Here is a 9,146-nt window from a genome sequence, read left to right on the forward strand (position 1 = left end):
GTGTCATCAGAGGCCGGTGTCATCAGAGGTCAGCCGGTGTCATCAGAGGCCAGTCAGTGTCATCAGAGGTCAGTCAGTGTCATCAGAGGCCAGTCAGTGTCATCAGAGGTCAGCCAGTGTCATCAGAGGTCAACCAGTGTCATCAGAGGTCAGCCAGTGTCATCAGAAATCAGTCAGTGTCATCAGAGGCCAGTCAGTGTCATCAGAGGCCAGTGTCATCAGAGGTCAGCCAGTGTCATCAGAGGTCAGCCAGTGTCATCAGAGGTCAGCCAGTGTCATCAGAGGTCAACCAGTGTCATCAGAGGTCAGCCAGTGTCATCAGAGGCCAGTCAGTGTCATTAGTGGCCGGCGTCATCAGAGGCCAGTCAGTGTCATCAGAGGCCAGTGTCATCAGAGGTCAGCCAGCGTCATCAGAGGCCAGTGTCATCAGAGGTCAGCCAGTGTCATCAGAGGTCAACCAGTGTCATCAGAGGCCAGTGTCATCAGAGGTCAGCCAGCGTAATCAGAGGCCAGCGTCATCAGAGGTCAGCGAGTGTCATCAGAGGCCAGTGTCATCAGAGGTCAGCCAGTGTCATCAGAGGTCAGTGTCATCAGAGATCAGTCAGTGTCATCAGAGGTCAGCCAGTGTCATCAGAGGCCAGTGTCATCAGTGGCCAGTGTCATCAGAGGCCAGCATCATCAGAGGTCAGCCAGTGTCATCAGAGGCCGGTGTCATCAGAGGCCAGTGTCATCAGAGGCCGGTGTCATCAGAGGCCGGTGTCATCAGAGGCCGGTGTCATCAGAGGCCAGTGTCATCAGAGGCCAGTGTCATCAGAGGTCAGTGTCATCAGAGGTCAGCATCATCAGAGGTCAGCCAGTGTCATCAGAGGTCAGCCAGTGTCATCAGAGGTCAACCAGTGTCATCAGAGGCTGGTGTCATCAGAGGCCGGTGTCATCAGAGGTCAGCCAGTGTCATCAGAGGTCAACCAGTGTCATCAGAGGTCAACCAGTGTCATCAGAGGTCGGTGTCATCAGAGGCCAGTGTCAGAGGTCAGCCAGTGTCATCAGAGGTCAGTGTCATCAGAGGCCAGCCAGTGTCATCAGAGGCCAGTGTCATCAGAGGTCGATCAGTGTCATCAGAGGTCAGCAAGTGTCATCAGAGGTCAGTGTCATCAGAGATCAGTCAGTGTCATCAGAGGTCCGTGTCATCAGAGGTCAGCCAGTGTCATCAGAGGTCGGCCAGTGTCATCAGAGGTCAGTGTCATCAGAGGTCAGCCAGTGTCATCAGAGGTCAGCCAGTGTCATCAGAGGCCAGTCAGTGTCATCAGTGGTCAGTCAGTGTCATCAGGTCAGTCAGTGTCATCAGAGGTCAGTCAGTGTCATCAGAGGCCAGTCAGTATCATCAGAGGTCAGCCAGTGTCATCAGAGATCAGTCAGTGTCATCAGAGGCCAGTCAGTGTCATCAGAGGCCAGTCAGGGTCATCAGAGGTCAGTCAGTGTCATCAGAGGCCAGTCAGTGTCATCAGTGGTCAGTCAGTGTCATCAGGTCAGTCAGTGTCATCAGAGGTCAGTCAGTGTCATCAGAGGCCAGTCAGTGTCATCAGAGGTCAGTCAGTGTCATCAGAGGCCAGTCAGTGTCATCAGTGGTCAGTCAGTGTCATCAGGTCAGTCAGTGTCATCAGAGGTCAGCCAGCGTCATCAGAGGCCAGTGTCATCAGAGGTCAGCCAGTGTCATCAGAGGTCAACCAGTGTCATCAGAGGCCAGTGTCATCAGAGGTCAGCCAGCGTCATCAGAGGTCAGCGAGTGTCATCAGAGGCCAGTGTCATCAGAGGTCAGCCAGTGTCATCACAGGTCAGTGTCATCAGAGATCAGTCAGTGTCATCAGAGGTCAGCCAGTGTCATCAGAGGCCAGTGTCATCAGAGGTCAGCCAGTGTCATCAGTGGCCAGTGTCATCAGAGGCCAGCATCATCAGAGGTCAGCCAGTGTCATCAGAGGCCGGTGTCATCAGAGGCCAGTGTCATCAGAGGTCAGCCAGTGTCATCAGAGGTCAACCAGTGTCATCAGAGGCCGGTGTCATCAGAGGTCGGTGTCATCAGAGGCCAGTGTCATCAGAGGTCAACCAGTGTCATCAGAGGCCAGCATCATCAGAGGTCAGCCAGTGTCATCAGAGGTCAGCCAGTGTCATCAGAGGTCAACCAGTGTCATCAGAGGCCGGTGTCATCAGAGGCCGGTGTCATCAGAGGTCAGCCGGTGTCATCAGAGGCCAGTCAGTGTCATCAGAGGTCAGTCAGTGTCATCAGTGGTCAGTGTCATCAGTGGTCAGTGTCATCAGTTGTCAGTGTCATCAGAGGTCAGTGTCATCAGAGGTCAGCCAGTGTCATCAGAGGTCAGCCAGTGTCATCAGAGGTCAGTGTCATCAGAGGTCAGCCAGTGTCATCAGAGGTCGGTGTCATCAGAGGCCAGTGTCAGAGGTCAGCCAGTGTCATCAGAGGTCAGTGTCATCAGAGGCCAGCCAGTGTCATCAGAGGTCAGCCAGTGTCATCAGAGATCAGTGTCATCAGAGGTCAGCAAGTGTCATCAGAGGTCAGTGTCATCAGAGATCAGTCAGTGTCATCAGAGGTCAGTGTCATCAGAGGTCAGCCAGTGTCATCAGAGGCCAGTCAGTGTCATCAGTGGTCAGTCAGTGTCATCAGGTCAGTCAGTGTCATCAGAGGTCAGTCAGTGTCATCAGAAGCCAGTCAGTGTCATCAGAGGTCAGCCAGTGTCATCAGAGATCAGTCAGTGTCATCAGAGGCCAGTCAGTGTCATCAGAGGCCAGTCAGTGTCATCAGAGGTCAGCCAGTGTCATCAGAGGCCAGTCAGTGTCATCAGTGGTCAGTCAGTGTCATCAGGTCAGTCAGTGTCATCAGAGGTCAGTCAGTGTCATCAGAAGCCAGTCAGTGTCATCAGAGGTCAGCCAGTGTCATCAGAGATCAGTCAGTGTCATCAGAGGCCAGTCAGTGTCATCAGAGGCCAGTCAGTGTCATCAGAGGTCAGTCAGTGTCATCAGAGGCCAGTCAGTGTCATCAGTGGTCAGTCAGTGTCATCAGGTCAGTCAGTGTCATCAGAGGTCAGTCAGTGTCATCAGAGGCCAGTCAGTGTCATCAGAGGTCAGTCAGTGTCATCAGAGGCCAGTCAGTGTCATCAGAGGCCAGTCAGTGTCATCAGAGGCCAGTCAGTGTCATCAGAGGTCAGTGTCATCAGAGGTCAGTGTCATCAGAGGTCAGCCAGTGTCATCAGAGGTCAGCCAGTGTCATCAGAGGTCAGTGTCATCAGAGGTCAGCCAGTGTCATCAGAGGTCGGTGTCATCAGAGGCCAGTGTCAGAGGTCAGCCAGTGTCATCAGAGGTCAGTGTCATCAGAGGCCAGCCAGTGTCATCAGAGGTCAGCCAGTGTCATCAGAGATCAGTGTCATCAGAGGTCAGCAAGTGTCATCAGAGGTCAGTGTCATCAGAGATCAGTCAGTGTCATCAGAGGTCAGTGTCATCAGAGGTCAGCCAGTGTCATCAGAGGCCAGTCAGTGTCATCAGTGGTCAGTCAGTGTCATCAGGTCAGTCAGTGTCATCAGAGGTCAGTCAGTGTCATCAGAAGCCAGTCAGTGTCATCAGAGGTCAGCCAGTGTCATCAGAGATCAGTCAGTGTCATCAGAGGCCAGTCAGTGTCATCAGAGGCCAGTCAGTGTCATCAGAGGTCAGTCAGTGTCATCAGAGGCCAGTCAGTGTCATCAGTGGTCAGTCAGTGTCATCAGGTCAGTCAGTGTCATCAGAGGTCAGTCAGTGTCATCAGAGGCCAGTCAGTGTCATCAGAGGTCAGTCAGTGTCATCAGAGGCCAGTCAGTGTCATCAGAGGCCAGTCAGTGTCATCAGAGGCCAGTCAGTGTCATCAGAGGCCAGTCAGTGTCATCAGAGGTCAGTGTCATCAGAGGTCAGTGTCATCAGAGGTCAGCCAGTGTCATCAGAGGTCAGCCAGTGTCATCAGAGGTCAGTGTCATCAGAGGTCAGCCAGTGTCATCAGAGGTCGGTGTCATCAGAGGCCAGTGTCAGAGGTCAGCCAGTGTCATCAGAGGTCAGTGTCATCAGAGGCCAGCCAGTGTCATCAGAGGTCAGCCAGTGTCATCAGAGATCAGTGTCATCAGAGGTCAGCAAGTGTCATCAGAGGTCAGTGTCATCAGAGATCAGTCAGTGTCATCAGAGGTCAGTGTCATCAGAGGTCAGCCAGTGTCATCAGAGGCCAGTCAGTGTCATCAGTGGTCAGTCAGTGTCATCAGGTCAGTCAGTGTCATCAGAGGTCAGTCAGTGTCATCAGAAGCCAGTCAGTGTCATCAGAGGTCAGCCAGTGTCATCAGAGATCAGTCAGTGTCATCAGAGGCCAGTCAGTGTCATCAGAGGCCAGTCAGTGTCATCAGAGGTCAGTCAGTGTCATCAGAGGCCAGTCAGTGTCATCAGTGGTCAGTCAGTGTCATCAGGTCAGTCAGTGTCATCAGAGGTCAGTCAGTGTCATCAGAGACCAGTCAGTGTCATCAGAGGTCAGTCAGTGTCATCAGAGGCCAGTCAGTGTCATCAGAGGCCAGTCAGTGTCATCAGAGGTCAGCCAGTGTCGTCAGAGGCTGGTGTCATCAGAGGCCAGTCAGTGTCGTCAGAGGCCAGTGTCAATAGAGGTCAGCCAGTGTCTTCAGAGGCCAGTCAGTGTCATCAGAGGTCAGCCAGTGTCGTCAGAGGCTGGTGTCATCAGAGGCCAGTCAGTGTCATCAGAGGCCAGTCAGTGTCATCAGTGGTCAGTGTCATCAGTTGTCAGTGTCATCAGAGGTCAGTGTCATCAGAGGCCGGTGTCATGTGTTATTTTTCCGATGCCATCAATATTTCATCAGTGATTTTCTTACTTGAAAAAAATGAATAAATTACAAAGTTTGCTTTTATTGCAATGTTTATCACAGACAACACACAGATTACACAGTGATGCCATCCGTGTGCCAGCGGAGATTTTTAGGGACCCGTAGACTTGCTGGGGTAATTTCAATCTGTGTTTCGTATGAAAAATGGAAACGTTGAAGTCCTGCCGTTATGTTCCTTACACCATTCCTGAGCACGCCATCCTGCAATGAGACCGCTGCTGTTTAGGAATATCATTCTGTACACGGGTCACTTTAAGGGGTTGTGATATTGATGAGGTTAGGCTAGGTTCTCAATATCCGATATGTGGATCCGATGTCCCCAACAATCAGCTGTTCTCAGCTCAGGCAGCAGTGGGATGAACACAGTATATGGATCTGGCTCTGTACACTGAGTAGTGGCCATCCTGGGTACTGCGGGCTTAGCTCCTATCCACATCAATAGAAGCTGATCTGCTGTACCTGGGAACGTTTACTACACGTCCATCTCATAAGCTATTTACGTCCAGCCATCAGAGTTGGTAGAAACTGATTGTTGGAGATGCGGTGTGTAACCTCCAACAATCTGAAAGTGATGAAATATCCCAAATAACCAATATCACTGTACTGAATAACCCCTCAAATCTCTGATCTGCATCAAAGTGGTACCTGTCAAAGTAACATTTACATGAGATTACCCAGTGGAACATTACACTGCCCTTCCAACCAACCTGTCTTCTTCCCACTGTGCATGGTAGTGCCCCTTCGCAGGGTAAATGACCCTCGCCCACCTCTTCATATGAAGTAACGACTTGATTCATCAAACCACACCAACTTCTGCCATTGCTCTTTGGGCTAGTTCAGATTCTCACCTGCACCTTTCAAGTTGTTTTTAGGGATAAGCATTGAGCAGATAAGCGGCTCTGCCTGTTCTATCACACATTTATCATAGTCATCCTTAAAGGGGTTGTCCGGTCCAAATCCATAAGTCTGTACTCACTCTGTGTGACTGCCGACTTTTGAATCCCACCCAGAACACGCACTATGCTCTGCGAGGATTCGTTGGTTCTTGAGACGGGAACGGGGGGGATGTATGTGTTATACATACTCCCGGCCAGTGGGTGCAACCACCCACGCAGAGTGACAGCAGACTTATCAGTTTTGTCCAAGCAACCCCTTTAAGCATTTCAACAATTTGTTCTTTATCGTTTGATGACATGAACCATCATTGAGCTGTCGGCACCATTTGTGGATCACACTCTATACTGGAAACACACCAAACGCCCTGTCATTTTGGAGATGCTCTGACCCGGTTGCCTAGCCTTCACAAATTAGCCACTTGCCAATATTTGTAGGTTGGTGGCTACCTGCCCAGAAACCAGCTCAGGTGAAGATTCTCTGGCTTCATCTTTCTCCTCCGGTCTGCCTTGTCAACATCATGCTGATTGACAGCTGTCTGCAGCACAACACTGGCAGTAACGCCACACCAAGCGAGCAGACGTCGCCAGAAGTAAGAAAGACAAGGGGAGGAGCGGTCCGTGCTTCGTGCTGGCAGACATCGGCACCAGGCTGTAGTTAGCATAGCTGCTGGTAAGTTCTTGGCCCAATACGAAATATAAGCAAAGCCCCAATAACCCCTTTAAGTTCTGAGGCTCCCTAAGTATAGTACACCATCTGTCCGTGGTATATATTTACTTATATATAGCAATTGCCTAATGTTTTACATATGCATACACTTTTATAGAACGCGTCCACACCTCTATCAAGTAGGTCATTCAGCAGTCGAGAGAAAAATAAAGATCAGATCCAATGAAATGGAGCTTTGATCTAAGCTGGATCACAAGCCAACAGCTGGGATGTTCTCATAACATTTCCTTGACATTTGAAGAGAATTAGAGCTAGAACACGGCGAGAAGGCAGCAGCTGGCCAAAACTGCCAGCAAAAAATTATTGGCATGGTAGAAAAAACAAGAACTATTGCCAAGGAAAGTTCTGACGGCCCTGTGTGCCCATTTTCCATAGAAGTATTAAAATACTGGATTGTCCCAATTGTACTTACAAATAAACAACTCTTCGCCACCCCTTTAATTACAGTAAATACATGTATTTTGGAGTGAAAAAAAAAAACTTTTTGCTGTAGAGTTTAATTTATTAAAAAAAAACAAAAAAAAAACACAACATTGGACTTTGGCAGGGGTGCAGTGCTCAGCTTTCTATGATCTGGGCTGATTTATGACCACTAGTAATGAGTGTACTCGTTGCTCGGGTTTTCCTGAGCACTCGGGTGACCTCCGAGTATTTGTTAGCGCTCAGATTTAGTTTTCATCGACTCAGCTGAATGATTTACAGCTATTAGCCAGGCTGAGTACATGTGGGGGTTGCCTGGTTGCCAGGGAATCCCCACATGTAATCAAGCTGTCTAGTAGCTGTAAATCATTCAGCTGAGGCTATGAAAACGTACTTTCCGAGCGCTAACAAATACTCGGAGACCACCCGAGCGTGCTCGGAAAACCCGAGCAAAGAATACACTCGCTCATCACTAATGACCCCATCAGAGTGCAGCACGGTGCAGGCCTGTCCTCGGTAGGGTAGACTTTACTGAGCTTTTTTTTTTTTTTTTTTTTTAGACATTTCCGCAACTGAAAACTCACAAGCTATATACATATGGATTAGCAGATTTTCTGCTCGTGCAATAGTTTTATTTTGACAGAGATCACTCTTTCCAATGAAGCAACATATTTGCAGCTGAATAACACTCCTATACTTCTGATAAGCAGTACTTACATTATTTTTTAGCAGTGTGTCATGGGGATGTTTGTACAAAATACTGTTCTGCAGTAATTTTAGGATTTGCATAAAAATCACTTAGAAATACACTGCAGTCTGGGGTTAAACCAGAAAGTACATGTCTGTTGCAGTTTCGATAAATCCTACTATTTGCATTTTTTTTTACTACATGACCCAACTTAAATAGACCATTGCAAGCAACATGAAACGTGCACAACAAAATACTGTAAAATAATTCACTTAAAATGTGTAGACTGAACCTCTGGCTTTACCCCAAAACTAGTCACACTGGGCGCTGAATTGATTTTTTGACTAGTCTGGGTGAATCTAGGTGCACTCATCCACCTATCAGACGGTGCAGGAGCGGCCTTGTAAGGGCAATCGTTAGTCCATGGGTCAGACCAGCCCAACACTGAATGTACTGGAGCAAGTAGGTTCCGTAATGGAGAGCGCCTGCTCTGGAAAAGTGCATTTCACGTAATAGGATGGATTCATTTGTTACTTTGGTACCACAACGTGAATGTTGTCGCAATGTCATATTGCATATGCTAACTATGTGGACATGCTGTGGCACAGATCATCAACACAATCCTGTCTGCCTTGCAATAGAATATCATACTGTGAGTGTGGCAATCTGCATAATTTATGGAGCTTAGAGTATAGCATCTTGTAATATGCAAATTGCTTATTCAGGGAGAAAGAGGACAAGCAGGATCGAGCCGTCTGTTGGGAGCAGCTATCCTACAAGTCACTATTGACCCTTTAACGAGCCTTGCAATATGACATGATAAAAGCCAAATCAAAATCTCAGTTTGCAAAAATTGTGTTTCAGAGGTATTGCCCCTCGTCAGTGCAAAGCATGAACTCTGATTTGGCTAGGTGAGAGGCTCTGGCCTGAGCTTTAAGGCTATGTCCCCACAATCAGGATATAGCAGCATATTTTCACTGCCTCCTAATCACAGTTAAACCCACACGTGTTCAGCGAACCATGTGGATTTACCGCATCTAATCAATGGCCATGGGTGGAGCTATGCAGCAGAGACTAGCCTATCCACTGCAGATATTTGAGATGCTGCGGCTCGTAAACCCACGCCATTGGCGAGTTTACACAAAAACAGTGGGCATGGGAATCTATAAATCCCATTCACTGTGCTAATGTAGAATGCTGCGTTTTGGATGCAGCGCAGGTGAGCTCGGTCCAAAACGCTGCTCTTCCTGATCATGGGCACATATCCTAAGGGGTAATGCTTCTCCTGGTAGAGTGTGGCATGCCAATGGATGTAGGCTTATTTACTACTGTGCAATGCTCCTCTGGGAAAATATGCATATTTAAATATTTATGAAAAATTGCGTCTGAAGAGGCAATTTGCATATCATTTCCCAGAGGAGCATTGCACGGCGAATAAGCCTCCTTACCTTGACATGCCATGACCACTATGTCACTCTCCACAACAAGAAACATTACCCCGTAGA

The sequence above is a fragment of the Ranitomeya imitator genome, chromosome 4 (assembly GCF_032444005.1).
Source record: "Ranitomeya imitator isolate aRanImi1 chromosome 4, aRanImi1.pri, whole genome shotgun sequence".
NCBI lineage: Eukaryota > Metazoa > Chordata > Amphibia > Anura > Dendrobatidae > Ranitomeya > Ranitomeya imitator.